Source organism: Ictidomys tridecemlineatus, chromosome 6, assembly GCF_052094955.1.
Source record: "Ictidomys tridecemlineatus isolate mIctTri1 chromosome 6, mIctTri1.hap1, whole genome shotgun sequence".
NCBI classification, from domain to species: domain Eukaryota; kingdom Metazoa; phylum Chordata; class Mammalia; order Rodentia; family Sciuridae; genus Ictidomys; species Ictidomys tridecemlineatus.
The window spans coordinates 48,346,301-48,366,837 of NC_135482.1; the positions used below are offsets into that span (position 1 = coordinate 48,346,301).

The 20,537-nt window shown below is 36.3% G+C and overlaps 1 protein-coding gene across 21 annotated transcripts in view; it reads left to right on the plus strand.

Annotated features, from left to right (window-relative positions):
• Grip1 (glutamate receptor interacting protein 1) overlaps window positions 1-20,537 on the plus strand; it is a 666,343-nt gene that overhangs the window by 417,386 nt on the left and 228,420 nt on the right. The window lies entirely within an intron of this gene.

Consider the following 20,537-nt stretch of genomic DNA (forward strand, 5'->3'; position numbering starts at 1 on the left):
GAATTAACTATCCCACCCCTTTCCCATTGACTTTCTCCTGCAGTCCTGCTGACCCTCATCCCAGTGGGGCATCTGAGTGAGATGTCTGTGGCTGCATCCAGCTGCTTCCTGCTGTGTATTCGACTTTCTTTCCCAATCCCTCTTTCTTTCCCCTAGTTTCTGCTCCCAGCCTCAACATCCTTTCTTTATTTCTGTGCCTGGGCATATAGAGGTGTTGCTTTATCCGGTGGCACTGAGCAAAACCAAAAATCTGTGTGTTGAGGTCACACCCACATTCTTAACACTTACCCCACATGGAATCATCATCACACTTGAAAAGAAAGACGAGACATTAATATAGGACTTGTCTCTAGAGGAAACAAACTTAACCATCTTAGCCTGCCAGCAACCTTATTCTTAATTCTCTCCAACAAGAAGAGTCTCACAGTGTGTCTGGTTATCTTTCAAAGGATTATTCCAGTGACCTCTGAGTTCCCTTAAACTCTGAGATTCTTTGACACTCATCCAATGTTTAAAAGTTCTGCTGCTCAGAAATTCACTTTCTATATGCAATCTCAGTTAAAACATCAATACCTGTATTTATTTATTTTGTCAATGGAAGAGGAAAAAATATTTCCTCTCTCTTCCTGTCTGCAAAATCTTTTAACCCAAGCAACTCTGCATCAGTCATTTGAGTTCAGTGTCAATGTTTTGAACATGATGGCTCCCTTTCTGATAGCCTTAAATTTTCTGCTCAGGTCCCCCTGCCCTTTCCCATCTGTCTGTGTCTAGTCTCGGAGTTCCTTCAGCACTCTCCTCTAATGGCTCCTCATCCGCTCTGTGATATGATTCAGAATTGATTATCATCTGGGTGGAGAATGCTGTCTCTCTGCTGGAACTCATTTCTCCTGTCTCCCCATCCTCATCCCTTCTGCTAACCCTCACTGGCCTCCTCTGTCAGATCCTGCCATCTGGAACAGCTTGACTGTGTCTCTCCACCTCATTAACTTTCCATCCCTTTTCAAATCTCACCTGAAAACATATCCTTTCTCCTTTACTCTACCCTTAATTTCAGACCATCAAAGCTAGTTTATTGAACTGATTTATCATTCCAGCCTACAAACTTTTAAAAATAACATGCACTTTAAAAATGCTTCACAAAATAAGGTTGTCTTATTTTGTTGGACTGTGATCTATTGCTAGGTCATGGGGCATATTTCTCTCACAAATAGAGAGACTCCACTTGAATAAAAGAGTTCTGCAAGGAGATGGGAGGGTGCTGTTCTCACACAAGTGCTGGGGACCGTGTTGGCTGTGCATGATGAATTTCTTGCTGTGCTTCTAGACCAGGGCTTTGAGGGGGTTTAGATTGAACAGTGGCCTGGATCACTTTACTCTCTGGTGGCTTGAAGCTTTTCCTTTCTAAAACTGATTAGGCTAATCATAGTGGCATGTTTATTTCTCCTCTGTTTTCCGAATGGGAATTGCATGGTAGAGATGTACTTCCTTCTTCCAGGAGGTGCCCCTCCTTCTGATGAAATATTTGGTACTTTATATAACCTCATCGGAAGAAAAGCAAGTTCACTCCCTCCTGGTATGATTGTGAATGACCATGAAGAGAAAGCTGATTCATTATGAGAAGAAGGAAGGTTAATTTAGGATAGGTATTCTAATTTATTCACTTGTATACTTTAAGAAAATATGTAGAAGGAGATATAAAAAATAATGATAGCTCACATTTATTGAGCACTTATTATGTGTCAGGAACTACTCTAAATACTTTACATGTACTAGTTCCTTTAATTCTCACAGCAATACTATTGGTAATATCTCCATAACACAGACGAACAAAGCAAAAGTTCAGAGAAGTGGAGCATTTCTAAGATTGTGAGATTAGAGGAGAGGTGGAGCTAAGACCCAACGTTTCATTTTTGCCACCACTTTTTCTACATGAGAAGGAAAGGGAAGCCATCAACCTACCAAGTAGACTACTAAAGAGAAATCAGCCAAGATAGTGTTTCCCAAAACCCTCAGCATTCCTCATGATGATAAGGGGACAGAGTAGAGTTGGAAGTGAGATGTGTGAATTTTTACATGTGTGCAAAACCAAACAAAAGAAAAACCTACTGATCCTACTCTCCGAATCTCAGTTCCTTCATCTGGAAATTAAAAATCTCATGGGAAAACTGTTTTGCATGGCTTTATGCATATATTAACTTTAACAAAATGATTTCAACTTTCGATGGCAGTTGATCTTTTTGAAGCTTTTATCTTAGCAAATTCACTTTATTTTTGACAAATATGTTTTGGTAATTTCACACCATTTGAAAGAAATAATGCTTTTTTCTGAAAAAAAAAGATAGCATTCTGTAATTTTCTAGAAATAGAAGGGAAACAGCCAATGTTTGGATTCTTTCTTATTTCTTTTTCTCATTTTTATTTAATCTCTTAGCAATATTTTGCCATATTTATGAGAATTATATGTCAAACTTGAAATTAATATTCTACACTTTATTAAATCAACAGAAAATAATATTGGCTAAAGTTTTGTAATTATATTATTAAAATGGTTTCAACATCACATATATCTGTAAGAAAAACCTCTTACCCTAATGTTTATTATATGTAGCTTCTTAAAGAATGTTACTTTTCAAATTGCAAAGAGAAACTTTGATCTTGCCTTTACAAAAAGCAATAAAACAAAATTATCTCAGAAGTCTCAGCCAATATATTAGTCAGGTTTTGCATCGCTGTCACCAAAAGACCTGACGAGAACAACTTAGAGGACCAAAAGTTTATTGTGGTTTGTGATTTCAGAAGTTCAATCCATGATCTGCCAACGCCTTAGCTCTTGGCCCAGGGTGCCTCAGAAGGTCATGGTGAAGGAGTGCTGCTCAATTTATGACAGCTAGGAAGCAGAAAGAGCTGGAGTACAAGGAGCCAGGGATAATAGAATCCCCAGGGGCATTAGATCCATGTGCTTTTTATAAGAGTTGAAAACGTGCTATATATGTATTTTCATTTTCAAGTCTCCTGATACATATTTCCCAAGAAATGTGTGTTTTGGATACATTTCCCAAACATTTTATTCAGGACTTGTTTAAGCAACCAAAGTGGCAAAGAAAAAATCAGTGAGAGATCCAGTGTTTGGATACCCTAATCTCCTCTGGGACCTACTTCCTTCTGTCATACCCTACTTGCCTATAGTTACCACCCATTAATCCATTAAAATCATTAGTCCATCAAAAAGATACATGCACTGAATAGATCACAACTCTCATAATCTAACCATTTCACCTGTGAACATTCCTGCATTGTCCCACACATGCGTTTTGGGGGGCATCTCATATCCAAATCGTAACAGTCAGTGATGACCACCTACATTCTAGCAGACTTTCTTGGGTTATTAGAAAATGGAGGGAAAGCTTATTATTAATAATTCAAATTAGGTTATTAACTAGCTGAATATATGAAGAAGAAGACAATAAGTAAAATTTGTACTAAGGAAATTTCTACTTCATTTCCAAAACAAAGGTGAATTAGAAGAAAAGGTAAAACGATGTCAGTAAAGATAGGTTAATAATAATGAAAATTAATGGAGAGAAACAAGTTGATTCCTTGTGCTTTTTGTCTTTGTTTTGTTTCATGGTGCTTGGGATCAAATCCATGTGCTTTTTATAAGAGTTGAAAACATGCTATATATGCAGTATGTATTTTCACTGTACATTTTCTAATACTCTACCCATTTATGCATGTTAGCACACACTTGCCGTACGATGTTACTGTCTCTATACTATACCATTATGTGAATTACCATATTGTACAAATCTAGTTTGTTTTCAGATTTTTCAGTTTAGTATATGATAGTGTTGTCATTAAAGAATTTCTTTTTTTGCCTTAAAGCACTGCCTTTGTGTATTTTCATTTTCAAGTCTCCTGATACATATTTCCCAAGAAAAGTGTTTTGGATACATATCCCAAACATTTTATTCAGGACTTTTTTAAGCAACCAAGGTGGCAAAGAGGAAATCAGTGAGAGATGCAGTATTTGGATACCCTAATCTCCAAAAGCAATGTGAGAATGAGAGAGAAAGAGAGGAGAGAAACAGTCATTTCGTTTTGTAAGAGGGTCATTGACAACCTTTGAGAGAACAGTGTCAGCAGAGTAGTCATTTCCAGAGTCAGATTGTAAAAACTTTAGGCATACTTTAGGCCAAGTGAGGACAATCCACTCTCCCAGGAAAGCTGACAATGAAGAGGAGACTGCAGATGGACCATGTCCTGGGCAGGTGGTTAGGGGGATGGAAGGCAGGGCCACAGGGAGTAAGGGATCTTTTGGGGGAAGGAGCCAGTTAAGAAGCAAAATTTCAAGATGCATACTAGAGGAGGGATAATTCTTCCAACACAATACATCAGGGTGGGGGTGGGGGAAAACCAGGATGCAGATGAAGCCAGCTGAGGCAAGCAAGAAGAACACTCCTATGTTAGAGACAGGAAGCTTGGGACAAAGATCCTCAGGTAGACATTAAGGAAATTAACCTAACTTGACTTTCTCAGTAAATTTGAAGGAGACTAACATTTCGTATTTTTTATTCAGGAGTTTCTAAATTTTGCTCTGCATTGAAATCACCTGGGGAGCTTAAAAAGATAATGATGCCTGGGTCCACCTCCAGATATTAGGATTTAATTGGGTGGAGTGATGTGGACTGTTGTCTAATTCTAACAAATTCCCCAGGCAATTCTACTCTGTCTACTGTGCAGAGTTGAAGAGGCACTGGACCTAACTATTTATGCAGTTGCAAAAAGACACCTTTCTAAGACAGAGAGCCTTTGGAATCAGAGGCATTTCAGCAAGAGGCAAGCCCAGGGATTTTATTCAGCCACTGGGAAGGAAAAGCAGAGCAGATGCAAGGGCTGGAGGGGCTGGAACCTGCCTGTGACTGCGATGGCAGAGACCAAGTTCAAATGGGGCCAAAAGCCAGAGAGATCACGTCTGAGTGTCATCACTTGGTTCGGCTATCCTCAGAGAGCTCCCAGCTCTCCTAGACTTCCTCATTTATGCTAACTAATGCATTTCTTCTGTACCTAAGCTAATTAGAGCCAGCTCTAGTGTCATTTGTTATCAAATGGGGCCTGGTGTGGGTTATAGCACATTTATGTGTATAGGTTTTGATAAGAGATGTTTAAGATCTAGTTTTTAAGTGGCGATTAGCAAACGTTTGTCAAGTGCACTCCAGAATCACTTATATTCTTCCAGGCACAGGGTGAACAGGAGCACATCCTCAACAGGTCTTGGTCCCCCAGCTCTGTGTTAGGAGGTCACTGGTGCTTCAGGCATTCCCACTGGGTCACTGAGTTTTCCGGTCCGCTGGCCAAGTCATCAGAACTTGGCAGTCCACATCAGCATGAACTAGAAGAAATGGCCAGAGAGGAAGGAAAAGGAAGATTTTGTTTTCATGTGATTTTTCTGTCCTTCCTATTTAGGGAGCTAAGGACTGATTCCCTTCCCCCTATGCAGAATGCCGTTGTTTAACATGAGAATAATTGAAAAGCAGGGTGACCCGTTGCGTGTGGAGAACACTGTTTCCTTGGGCATCATCAGGTCTTCTCTTTACTTGCTCTCTCCTCCTGTAATCTTTCTTCTTGTAATTTTAAATGGCATTGACCTACTTATGGCTAAAGATTTCATCCTCATTTGTACCCTGCAGGAAGTCTGTCACTGTCGACTGTAGTTGGGGGTAGATTCATCCTGGAGCCAGCTAGTATGGAGCCAATGGCTGACTTTTTTAAGAATTTTGTGAGCCAGTTGTTAAGCCCAGCTGTTAGCAAAAATTTTATAAATTTATAACTTAATAAATTCTATTAAAAACAAAAGTAATAAATATCTTCAATACCTTACTTCCTAATTATTACTTCATTACATTTTATTACTTATGCTCCTAAAGTCATCTCCATCTGTGTGGTAAAAGTACTATGTGGTAGCGTGCTGCTGCCTATCTCCTACCTTCTCCACATTTAATGACATAAGTTGATAACCTGAAATTGGCTAGGGTAGGAGTATTGGCAGATATTATGAATCAGGACTCCCCTTAACTCCTCAGAAAACCAGTTGTTCAACATTTACCAAAATATCAATGAATAGATAATATTGTTCTGAGTAATTGGATGGTAATTAGATGCTTATCCTTATACAACCACCAGATTATGAATTTCTGGAAGCTAACATTCATGTTTTACCTATCATTTATGTCACCAGCAAAGTATTTGGTGAAAACAACAACAACAACAACAAAAAAAAACAACAGTAAATAAATGTCTGTTGAATCGGTAGTGTTCACTTCCAAAGGCCTCCTGAATTAACCACACTTCCACATTTAAGACTGAGCATGCCTCAGGAAATGCCCTTCCTTTTCACCTGAGTCTTTGATTTTTGAAAATATTCTTTCAGGTTTTCCTCACACACAATGAAGTAAGCTCCAGGGATGTTCTGAGGAGCTTGAACATTCTCTAACACCTGCTAATTTCCCAATTTCCCTTTAACTAGAGGGGTGTTCCCTTGCCCTCCTCCTGTCCCTCCTCCTCTCCGAACCTGCTCAGGGCAGTCTGGAGGAAGGTACTGGCAGGAGGCCAGGAGCAGCACCAGGGAGCTTTAGGCTGAAGGACAAACTATTGTTAAATTCTGCACGACAGAATTCCCCCTTGAATTTAATCTGGGGAATATTTAGGGCCCCACAGAGTTTCTGATTGAATTGAATCTTTCCTACTCTATCAAGCTAAGGTGACTTCATAGGGATCAAAAATGAATTTCATTTACTGCCTTTGTTTTCTAAGTGGTTCCTTGATAAATTTGGTTCATAAACTATGAAGATTCAGCAATGAAACCTGAGAAGACAATTTCTAAGAGTGATTAATTCCTAATAGTATTTTATATAGATGCTATTTTTTTTGTTTGTTTTAAACCTATGCTTCCAAAATGCCCAAACCCAATTACAGATTAGCAGCTCAAGACACACTGACCACACACCTTTGCTTCAGTTACCTTCCAAATAGCAGTATGAAAATTAAAAGGGCAGTTTTAAAATGGGACACAGGGCTATGGCTGTGGCTCAGTGGTAGAGCACTTTGCTTGCAAGAGCACTGGGTTCGATCCTCAGCACCACACAAAAATAAATAAATAAAATGGGACACAGATTGAATTCTAGTAAATGTTGATGTTCTACTGTGAGGATTGATTAGAACCTGGTTGTGTTATTATACCACAGTTTGACATAGCTCCCATTTGGAGAAATTGGACAAAGGGTGCATGTTATCTCTCTGTACTCTTTCTTACGGTTACATGTGAATTCACAATTTTCTTAAAATAAAAAATAACGTAAAATTTAAAAAAAAATGGGACACAGAGGGGCTGGGGCTGTAGCTCAGTGGTAGAGCGCCTGCCTTGCATGTGTGAGGCACTGGCTTTAATCCTTAGCACTGCATAGAAATAAATAAAGATATTGTGTCCATTTACAACTAATTTTTTTTTAAAATGGGCCACATAAATATCAAGAAACCAGGGATTTTCACAAGTTTGGGAAGACGGAAAATAGAAAAACCAAAGTCAACGTTACAGTCCAGAGCAAATACCAAAAAAGTGAAAGCGGGGTGGGGTGTCACACGTCATCACAATGGAGCCACAGAAAGGCTGCCAAGTTGTGCTGCTTTGGGGAGGTCAGGCAGGAGAAGAAGATAAGGAACAGGTGAATTTTTGAAGGAAAGAGCAGATGGAAAATTCAATACCACTCCTCCATCATCTCCCATTATAGTGGAATTTCATAATTGAAATCAGAAAGCCTGTGTTTAAGGAAATTCATGAATCTGCAGGGATGATGACCCCTAGGGGAAGGCCCTCCACATTTTTGGCATGGAGCTTGTGAGGCATAAGCAAGTGAGTAGCTGCCATGCCACCTGAGGCCTTCCTGGTGTGCCTGCCAGTACTGTGCCTGCCGCTCTGCTCTGGGTTAAGGCTGGTTAGGAGAGTCGTGCAGCCTGCACTAGCTACTCTAGGCTGCCTGGCTCTTTACTATAAATATAAATCCAAACCAGGTCACTGATGTTTGAACAAACAACTACCATGCAGAAAACAGAGGCAATTTAGAAACGTTAAGAAACACTTTTAAAAATTCTGATCAGTGCCCTTAGAAGCATTTAAGTAAGTATTACCTCCACAAAGCAAGACCAGCTATAATGATCAGGGGCAAAGGGAAATATACAGAATTTTTTGAATATAAAAATATGACTAATAAAATAAATATTCATTAAAAGAACAAGCTGAGAAAGTAAAGGCAGATATTTGAAAAAAGGAAGTACATAGAAGATCAATTGGAATGAAATTATAAGCTAAAAGATACTGATAAAATAGGAGAAAGAAGAAGAGAGAAATTATAATAGAAATGATTGCTATATAAAGTCCTGTGATTAAAATATGTTTTCAGATTGAATGGCCCTTTGAACCCTAAGCATGATGACTGAAAAGAGACCTGAACAAATTCCTCTGAAATTTCAGGACATCAAAAAAAGATGGAAGATCCGAGGAGATTTTCAAGACAGACAAAAATAGGTTTCCTACAAAGGAATTAGAATCCGACTTTGTATCAGACTTTTATCAACACTAGATCCTAGGAAAATGTTTTTGAGGCTTTTAAGGTTCTGAGAAGAATAGCTTTGAAGCCTAGAATTATTGACCAAGGATAACATTTTTAGACATGCAGTGAATCAGAAAGTTTATATCAAACCCACACTTTCAGAAAAAATTACTGGAGAATATAGTTAAATTTCAGGAAAGATGAAAGTCAAGAATAGTGGATCTGCTAATAATGGGTGGGCATGCCTGTAATCCCAGGAACTAGGGAGGCCGAGGCAGGAGAGTTCCAGCACAGCCTCAACAACTTAGTGAGATCCTGTTTTAAATTAGAAAATAAAAAGCACTGGGGGTGTAGCTAAGTGATAAAGTGCCCCTGGGCTCAATCCCCAGTACCAAAAAAAAAAAAAAAGTAGTGGTTCTAATTTAAGAATGATATAACAAGAATGACAGTTATAAGAGAGCAATTAGTCTAAATTAGAACATATCATCATCACTTCACTGCCCTTTGGCTAACAACAAATGTAGAATGTATCATCAGAGTCAGAGACCCTGAATAACATCTTCCAAAAAATATGAATTTCTTATAGCAATTAATAAGTAATAGTTAATCAATTGTTGTTATTATTATATATATTATTACTAATATATTTTCATTAATGGATAATAATTATGAAATGAAGATAAAAATTATTATTTTGTTCACAAGGAAAAGAAAGGCAATTAGAAACTCCAAGTAGTATGAAAGTTAGACAAGTAAATGAAAATCCAGATATGAAGCAATATGATATGTGTCATGTTTTTATTTAATTGGCAAATGAACTGAACCTTTACACTTTGAAAATTCTCTACTGAGTGGCACAGATTTAGTAACATAGAATTGTAACTCCTGCCTTTAGGGATCTCATCATATGATTTGATCCTATAATGAATAATATTCATATACTTGGGCTTTTGTAATTGCAATTCTTTGTATTTTTATAGTTTACACAAAGAAAGCACAAAACAAATATAATTAGCAATAGAATGCCAATGTTATAAACTCTTGAAAAATAAAGATAATTATATACCTGTTAATCTTAGATTATGGAGGAAACACAAATTGGGGAAGTCTGTACAGGCTGCTACTTTCCTCAACTTATGTAGAATATATTATAAAGTTGACATATGAAGAATATATGGTCAATAAAAAGACCCACTGTATGAAAAATTGGCCTAGATATGAAGTTATGGGAAGTTTCATAGGGGAATATAATTTGTTACTACTACAGTTTTGGAAAGCTGTTATATAGTAGCTACTGAAGCAGAACACGTACATATCCTATGATTTAGCAGTTCCACTTCTGGTTTCATATCCAATGGGACTCAAAAGACTTGTCAAGAGTGATCCTAGCAGTACCATTTATACTAACCAAAGACATAAACAACCCAAATGTCCCTTACTAGTAAAATGGATAAATGAATGCATTACAGTACTTAATGTCATACTGCATGTAATTTTTTTAATAGCACCTTACTACATGAGCAAAATGGGATGACACAAAAGCATAATATTTTGTCAAGGAAGTTAAACACAAAAATATGCATGATTTAATTCCTGAAAAAAGTTCAAAACCATGCAAAATTATTTCACAAGAATAAAAGACAGAAGAGTCGCTAACTCCAGGGGTGAGTCAGAAAGAAGACTCACAGGATGCTGGCATTGGTCTATTTCTTAGAGCAGTATGTCCGCTGGGTAAAGATTCTTCCAGTTTTTCACACTCAGTTGGTGATTTTTTATGTACGTGTTATATTTTAAGGAAAAAATATTTTAAGACCTAAAATTCAAAAAATGACCTTTGATGATTCTTTAAATTTTACAAACATAACAGAAGTGTTAGCAACTAGCAGAACTGAGGAGCAAGGAAAGGAGGGTTATGTAAATTAAACCAATTTCTCTTTCACAGGCCATTGACAAATAACTATTTAAACTACTAAGTAAAGAAATGTTAACATTTATTTTAGCATTTTCATAACTTTGGGAACTGACACGGTAAAAGAAAATTCTATTAAAGAATGGGAGTGAGGAGGAGAAAGAAAGGGAAGAAAGAATTCTTTCATCTTTTACTTTTCTGAACTATCAACATTAAAAAGAGGCAAAATTATTAAAAGTAATATTAATATTACTACTAATAATAGCTACCATTCATTTCATGCTTGCATTATTGAGAATACTAAATTGGATATTCTATGCAACTTATCTCAATTAAATCTTCACACCTCATATTCCTTACCACATTTATTAATATGAAACTTATTAGCCCAGTTTTAATGAAAAGGAAGCTAAACATCAAGACAGACTACGAGGATACAAATGACATAAAACTTTATTTAGGAAGAAAAAAATTTCAGCAACTTAGACTGTGTTTCTCATTATTTTAGACACATTAGAATTGGGGTTCCCTAGCATTCAAGGAGTGTTGGGTGAGGAACTCTTACTGTAATAAATCTCATTGTCCATTAAAAAGCCTGGCAAGATCATTAGTACCTGGCAATAAATTCTAAAAGAAATGCTGAGTAAAAGCATTTATCTAATGTATATTGGATTCTACAATTATGATATGGCTAAAAGATAATAAAGTTATTTTTAAACTTTTTCTCTTGTTGACTCACTCTCAAAGCCAAGGGCATGCATGACATTATATCATCATGCAGGGAAGTGATTTCTTCAGATAGTAGAGTCTGGGCATCCTAATTGCTGGAGCTCTTGCTTACTGTTGCCCAATTCTGTTGTTCAGAAAATTAAAATTCTGCTAGATATTAATCATTACTTCATGGAAAATGGGCTTAAGTTTAATTATCTTGGAAAATGCAACACAGTGTAATCTTCCCTTTGTAGATTCAAAATTATATTAGCATATTAAAGACCCTTAGAAGCCCAGTGGGAAATAAAGCTAATTAGTTTTGTTTAACCCAGTATTTCCCAATTTATTTAGCAGTTGGACTTCTTTTCCAGTAACATTAACACTGCAGAAACAGATTCAGAGACACATTAGTTTACCTCCATACATATTGGGGCACCTTGCATTGAGGCTCCGGGCTTTACTATATCTTGAGAGAAATTTCCATATACTAGTCATTTCAAATGCACTCTTGACAAGTGCTAGAAGGTGGGGAAATCACAGTTGAATTTTGAGAATTGACCTTAGTGCCAGTATTCTCTAATATTGCTTATAAAATTAGACCCATATGCATTGGAGTTGAGAAGTATAGAAGGCAAAGTTTACACCCATACAAAAAATTTAAGAATTTGACAAATTCTCTCCTGGTCAGAGTCTTTTCACTCACACCCTTACAGAAATAAACTTCAGGAATGCTCCCCCTGCCACCCATCCCAACACCTCCCAGTGGAGAGCTGGCTGCATTTTCAATCTATGAAATCAGTTCAAGTCAGTTGCATCAAACCATTTGTTTCTTTGTCATGATGCATGAAAGAGATGACTTGAATTCAAAAACTTGAAAAGGGAGCTATCATTAATTGACTGCCCAGAATGATCAAAAGCTAGATGACCCTCATATACTATCTAGTTTTGCATAGAACCAACTCTTGAGGAGCCAGGCAAAGTACATTCTTAAGTTGTCTATACAATATGCCTTTTCTATATAGTTAAAAGAGTAAACTTGGGTGGGGAAGGTGTTCAATTTTTCACTTACATATTAAAGAATGTTTACCAAATATAAATACTTTCTCAGTAGTACATCTTGTACAGATTTCTTTAGGACAATAAATAATCAATACATCCTGATAATAAAACACTTGCATTAAAGATGATAGTCATCTTTCAATTTGCCAGAGCCTGTGGGCATAATTCCAATTGATCTCAAAACACTATCAAGTTGTCTTGATAAAGGTTAACAAGAAAAGGGCCGCCACACCATTTAGAATTAGAATTTGATCTGTCAAACAAGCGTTCTTATCCGCACTGATTCTGACAGCAGTATTATGGTGCACCCTTTGAAAAAGCATTAATAGCCTGGGCTTTAATCCAAGATTGTACAGCTTGACTCATAGATGGTTCCTGTTTATGGAATCAAAGGCAAAAAAGATCAATGAACATGACAGTAAGTCTAACCTCACCTCAGTATGATAAGGAAGGGTAGAGTCATAATCAACTGAAGCTCCTTAATGCACCATATAAGATGGAGTGATTTGGGCTTACCGTTTTGTTGTTGTTGTTGTTGTTGTTGTTTTAATAAAGGATAGAATCTCACTATCTGGTAGGACAAGGAATTTTATGAGATGTTTTTCAACATTTTAGTAAGTAATAGAAAAATTTAAGGCATTACTTACCAAATCCTGAAAGAGTACAGGCCTTTAAACCACAAAAATGTGGAAAAAAAAGCCTCATACATTCATTCACTCAATTATCTGAAGATATGCAAGCTTCTATCTATACTTCTCCCAGGAGAAGTTATAACAGGGCACAAGAATTTTGACACATAAATCAGAAGTCTTTGGCAGGAGTTTATTAGAACTTTTATCCCCACCAAAGGAATATGATATTCTGTAAAGATTTGAATTTTAAAAGTTGTGGCATAATTGCTGAGTGTGGTGGTGCACCCCTGTAATCCCAGCGGGTCAGGAAGCTGAGATAGGAGGATCTCAAATTCAAAGCCAGTCTCAGCAAAAGCAAGGCACTAAGCAACTGAGACCCTGTCTCTAAATAAAATACAAAAAAAAAGGGGCTACTATTGTGGCTCAGTGGTTAAGTGCCCCTGAGTTCAATCCCTGGTACAAAAAAAAAAATTAAAAAAGATTATCAGTTGGTCAACCTTGGTTTGAGGAAAATCTGTCTAGAAGGACTTCCCCCACCCCCAATAATTGGGATCAAGCCCAGGGCTCTATTAGGCTAGGCACACACAGTACTATTAAGCTATATCCCCAATCCTAAGAAGGATATTTTGTTTCATTTTGTTTAAATAATAACAACTTCATATGGTTACTGCAAAATTAAGTGATGTATGTACCATTACTAAGTATTTTTTTAATTTTCTTTGTTCTTTTTAGATGTATATGACAGTAGAATGTATTTTGACATATTATATGTACATGGTGTATAGCTTACTCTAATTAGGATCCCATTCTTGCAGTTTTTCCATGATGTGGAGTAACACTTGTCGTATATTCATATATGCACATAGGAAAGTTAAGTCAGAATCATTCCACTGTCTTTCCTATTCCTGCCCCCCTCCACTGGTTCCCTTCATTTCCCTTTGTCTAATCCACTGAACTTCTATTCTTCCCACCTCACCCTTACCCCACCTCTGCTTATTGTGAGTTAGCATCTACCTATCAGAAAAAAAAAAAAAAAAATTCAGCCTTTGATTTGGGGAGGATTGGCTTATTTTACTTAGCAGTTCCATCCTTTTACTGGCAAAAGCCATAATTTCATTAAGAAGGATATTTTTTAAAGAGAGAGAGAGAGAGAAATTTTTAATATTTATTTTTCAGTTTTCAGTGGATACAACATTTTTATTCTATTTTTATGTGGTGCTGAGGATCGAACCCAGCACCCCGAACATGCCAGGCAACCGTGTTACCGCTTGAGCCACATCCCCAGCCTATAAGAAGGATATTTTGAATGAAGCAAATCCCAATCATTCTCAGCCTGAGGTTCCTTATCTGAACTTCAGTCAGAGTGCTTCATCTGATAACCTTTAGAGTGACTATTTTCTTAATTCTTCCAAGGACACAATTAGTGTCATTCTACATTCACTGGAGTATGAGTACCACAGAACACAAGTGCCTGATTATCTCACTCAACCCAGGTGGACAGGCTGCAATGTTACTTGAGAGTCAGGTGTAAAACTCCCTTGCTGTATCTAAATCTTATCTAGCTGAAATTTCCCTGTGCTAGCTGATACACTGATGAAATTTTGGAAAGGTTATGTCAAGTGCCAAAGACTGTTTTTAGGATGAATTAATAATCTTATTTAAAATATCTTAAGAACAGAGATGGGAACAAAAATGGGTAGATAACTATATAAATAGTGTGCAGGCCACTGTGAAGCAGTCTTCACTAGAGGATAACTCAGAAATATCCATTGAGGAACAAAACAAAAATGGGTAAATTATCTGATCTTCCCCATCACTTGAGTAAAATTGTAAACAATACTGAATATAAAATGTCTTGTGCTTTCTTATAGTCAAATAAAGGCCTTCTGAGGTTTTGTGAAAATTATGCTGAATTTTCCAAATGGGGCTTCCACCAAGTCAAATTGAATAGTAGTAGGTATGATTTGGGGGATTTCTTTCTCTCCTCCCCAGTTTTGATAGAATCTAACCAAGGTTTCCTAACTTCAACAGGATCTTGTTCTCACAGCTATCTATCTATCTATATATATATATATATATATATATACATACACACACACACACACACACACACACACTTTGTTTTTTGTTTGTTTGTTTGTTTTTGTTTTACTTTTTTTTTTTTACATGGAAATAGTCACTCCTTTGAGAATGAGCTCCTAGGAACCTTGTTTTTTTTTTTTTGTTTTTTTTTTTGTTTAGTTTTGTTTTTGTTTTTCTCCCCTCCAAAGACATGGCCTTTTTTTATTAGGAATCCTGCATGAGCAAAGCCCCTCCCTCAAAAAGATTTGAATCTCCAGGGGTGGCACTTTAAACCCTAATCTACTGACATTCCGTATAGAAAGTTCTTCCTGGAGTTTCTCAAATTAGCAGTGAAGGTCACATCCTACCCTTAAGGACAATTCTGTTTTCATATTACTTCATAGAATTCATTTATTCAAATCCCCTTCAATTTCTACCTGTATCACAACAGGAAACTTGAGCATATTTCCAACGTTTCTAGGAAAGCCACTATTAATCATTATTTCGAGTGTTTATTTTTCTAAAAATATTCTTATATATTCAGAGTATACAAAGTGGATCAAGGACTTAGGAATTAGACCAGAACCCTACGCATAATAGAAAAAAAAAGTAGAGTAGGCCCAAATCTTCAACATGTTGGATTAGGCCCCAACTTTCTTAATAATACTCCATAGCACAAGAATTAATATGAAGAATCAATAAATGGGATGGCTTCAAACTAAAAAGCCTCTTCTCAGCAAAAGTAACAATCAATGAGGTGAATAGAGAGCCTACAATTTGGGAACAAAATTTTACCACATCCACATCAGATTAGAGCACTAATCTCTAGGATGTATAAAGAACTCAAAAATCTCAATACAAAATCCAATCAATAAATGGGCCAAGGAACTGAACAGATACTTCTCAGAAGAAGATATACAATAAATCAACAAGTTTATGATATGACAAGACATTCAACATTTCTAGCAATTAGAGAAACACAAATCAAAACTACTCTAAGAGGGCTGGGATGTAGCTCAGTGGCAAAGCGTCTGCCTTGCATTCGCAAAGCCCTGGGTTCGACCCCCAGTTCCAAAAAAAAAAAAGACAAAAAAAAAAAAAACTACTCTAAGATTTTATCTCAGTCCAGTTAGAATGGCAGTTATCAAGAATACAAACAACAATAAGGGCTGTCAAGGATGTGGGGGAAACGCCACACTCATACATTGCTTGTGGGACTGCAAATTTGTGCAACCAATCTGGAAAGCAGTATGGAGTTTCCTTAGTAAACTTGGAATGGAACCACCATTTGACCCAGCTATCCCACTCCTCATTCTATAACCAAAAGACTTAAAAACAGCATACTACCTTGACAAAGTCACTTCAGTGTTTATAGCAGCACAATTCACAATTGCTGAACTGTGGAAGCAACCTAGGTGCCCTTCAATAGATGAATGGACAAAGAAACTGTGTACATATACACAATGGAATATTATTCAGCATTAAAAGAGAATAAGTTTATGGCATTTGCAAGTAAATGGATGTAGTTGGAGAATATTGTGCTAATCGAAACAAGCCAATCCTAAAAAACCAGAACCAAGTGTTTTCTCTGATAAGTGGATGCTAATCCATAAGGTGTTGGGGGGAGGCATGGGATAAGTGGAGAAACTTTGGATAGGGCAAAGAAGAGAGGGGAGCGGGCAAGGGGGTAGGAAAGATGGTGGAATGAGATGGACATCATTACCTTAGATACATGTATGATGGCATGAATGGTGTAACTCTACTTCATGTACAATCAGAGAAGTGAAAAATTCTGCTTCATTTGTGTACAATGGATTGAAGAGCTTTCTACTGTCATGCATAACTGATTAGAACTAATAAGTAAAAAAAGTATTCAAAGTATAATTAGGGCTTGCATTTTAAGGATAATTTTTAGATTATATATTTATACATAGTATATAATACACATTTACATATGAGACATATGTATATAATTAATATATGTATGTATATATGAATGAACACATATATCCATAGACAAACAGAACCACAAATTTATTGAATGTTCTGCAAAAATACATTTACTTTTGCCATACCTAAATAACTACTACTCTAGTGCACATGACCTATATGGTACTCCCCTCCATTATCTCCAGTACCTATACCATAGCAGACATTTGATAAATACATACATATCTAAATGGAATTGAACTGACAGTCAAAGTACTGACTTGGTCTTCTGTTTACACATCATTCCCAAAACCAGGAATGTTTTAATAGGTGTTGTCATATGGAAGAGTGGATTAGAAATGATTTATAAGAACTTGCTTTGGCTGGGCACTTGGCACACACTTGTAATCCTAGCGGCTTGGGAAACTGAGGCAGGAGGATTACGAGTTCAAAGCCAACCTCTGCAATGGTGAGGAGCTAAGCAACTCAGTGAGACTCTGTCTCTAAATAAATTACAAAATAGGGCCAGGGATGTGGCTCAGTGGTTGAGTGCCCCTGAGTTCAATCCCCAGTACCTTCCCCACAAAGAAGAAGTTGCTTTGTAAAGTTATATTTAAATATTGATAATTAATAGTGACATAGTTTCATGAAATATAAGTTTTTGAAATGTTATAATATAGTTGTACAAGTATTATTTTAGTAACAGATGCTTGATTAATAATAGCTAATTAACATGAGGTCATTAGCTAAGATATAACTTCTTGATTTAAAATATCAGTAAAAGGATAAAGCATGGATTTAATCATTTTTCCTTGTTTGAACAGCACTGAATGTTTGACTATGATACAGGAAACAATTTGGTAAATATTTTAGTGTTAGTATCTTGCCATTCATTTGAATATGGAAACACATAATTTGTAATAGGAGGCATGCTATATGATATTTATTATAATATTTAATATTGAGCTTTTATTTTAGGGCATAGGTGTTATTTTAGTAGCCAAATTAAGGTCTGAAGATGGATGAAGAAAATTCTAATGAGAATGCAGTATTGATTCCTTAGTTTCACCAGAGAATATTTGGGCTGAAGTTGTTGTATCTTATACATTTTAGGTACAAACATGAAAATTGTAGAAAATAGTAGATGGTTTAGTTTCTATCTCTAGAGAAACATGTAGATTGATTTATTTTAATGGCTATCTTTGTATGGTGAAACGGAATCATTTTAATAGAAAAACATTCCTTTTTTGTGTACAATCTGTTTTAACTTGAGAGATTTTTGTGGAGTTACACTATATAAGGTCATTTTTTTCTGGTCTAAAGCAAGGTAGAACTTCTTTTTCTTTTCCATCAGAGACAGTTTATGGAAGAACTGCAAGACAACAATTCACTGAGACTTAATAGTTATTGAGCCTCTAGTGGTTCTGTGGAACAAAACTGAGTCCTTCAAGAAATGTATCTTTTAAATATCCATGTTGAGAAATCATAATAGATACACTATCAGAATGAAAAACCCTTTGAAACAAGAAAAGATTTGTTCTGTTAGATTGAGTTTAGTATACATGTACAGTTGTATTAAATTAAAATCCATACAGATACTAGTGCATCTGTTCTTTCTAGTATCCTATGAAATGGAAAAAATATATTAATATTCATATTCTCAAAGATTGTGTCATACTGTACAACACGCTAATAGGAATGTGGCTTTTATATATTCTATTTTATAGGAAATAGTACAAAGACTTTTTCAAAAAGGAATATACAATGAGTGTTATTCATTCACAAATATTTTTTTGAGCATCTGCTACTATGTGTGAATTAAAGTTCTGCATGGTGAGTGTTCACACAGCAGCACACAGAACAGGCATTGTCCTGCATCCTTGGAATTTCAGTTCCAATGGGAGAGTAAGACAATAAACAAATATTCAAATAAATGCACACTCTGAATAGTACATGGAAGGATGAAAGAGGGTATGGGGTTGCCAACTGAGGAGGAAGCACTCTTTGAGATGCAGTAGTCAGGAGCAACCTTTGATGAGATGATGTTTAAGTTAAGACTTGAAAACCACAGGAGTACCCAGGGAAGTGTGTTTGCCATATAGACAAGTGCAAGAGCCACCAGGCAGGAATGAGCTCAGCATGTAAAGATCATCAGGGTCTAAGATTGCTAAAGAAAAGGGAGTAAGGCGAGGAGCTTGGGAGCTTCTTGTAAATAAGGGATTTTAAGTTGACTGATTATCATATACATATGCAGTCATACCCCTGAGATGGTGCCAAAAGGTATGGAATTCAAAACTACAATTTTACTTAATAGCTTTCTCTACATATGAGGCATTTCTTCACATTTACAAGAATATTTTCTAGCTGTAAAGAGAGTCCTTATCCCAGATCTACAGTTAACATAGTTTGCATTAAGTTCTCAAAGTAATTTGCTAATTAATAGCAGCAATAATCTTGTGCATTGTTTGCCTTATTCTTATTGATTTCTTTTGTCTTGTCTTTTGCATTACCCTATCAATTGTATAAACATTCTTCATCATATGTACTGTTTATTAACTCCTGAAATAATTGTACACCATTGATTTCACCACTAACTACATGTTGAACTTGAAAAATTCAGCACTTGGGGATTTATTAGAAAGAAATTACCTCCTTATGATGAAGAAAACACTGTTAAATATTCACTGATAAAACTTAAAATATCTTGGATCTTTCTGTAAGAACCAAAACTTAAATTTCTGAAACAATGACTTTTTCAGATGTTTAAGTGTAAACATTAAAAATCACCCAAAACAATTCCTCTTGTTGCCCTGAAGCATTATGGCCATAGTGCTTTGTGCATTGTCTTTCTCTTATCTAGGTAGAAAGATTTTTTTTTTCTCATTTTCATGGAAGTTGGGAACATGCTAGATGTGGTGAAAAGTCTTTAAAACGCAGTAAAGAAGAAACCCATTGTAGCTGAAAATAAACTCTCTAAATATGTAAGCTTGGAATGAGGAATGAGACCACTTTTAGAATCTGCTTCTCCAACAAGGAGCAGCTTTCCCCTACTCTTGAGCCTAATGAGCAGTACTTTCTAATCAAGGCTTTTTTTTTTTTTATCTCAACAAAGATAATCTTCTGTTAATATAAAGAACCTTAAAAGACCTATTTCATTTAAGCAGTGTAGAAGTAGAGGTCAAATGCAGATTTATTTTTGGACACAAGGACACTCACTTGGAGCCAGAAAGCAAGCCAGGCCCCATCACACTGTCTGAGTCCCCCTTCTGTTGGGCTATGAGGTTGGCCCCCAAAGCTGCTGCCTTTTCTCCACAGAAGGCATTCAACTGCACGTGGGGTCCTCCTGGTGCCTGGGTGGCGACTTTGCTGAGGGATCACACCACAGCTACTCTCATTACCTTCCTCTTCTTCTTCTTTGCTGGTAATAAATCCTCAATTGAAAAATTGTCATTAGAGAGCTTTAAATTGGCAACTAAAATTTAATGAGGCAAACCAAACATTTGATGAAATCCCTACAAGTGACAATGCTAGAGTTATAAGGAACCACTCCCATTTTTTCTTATAATAAAAGTAAACATCAAATTAATTACAACTTTCAGAAACATTATGTATGCTGATAATAAGTTCTGCCAG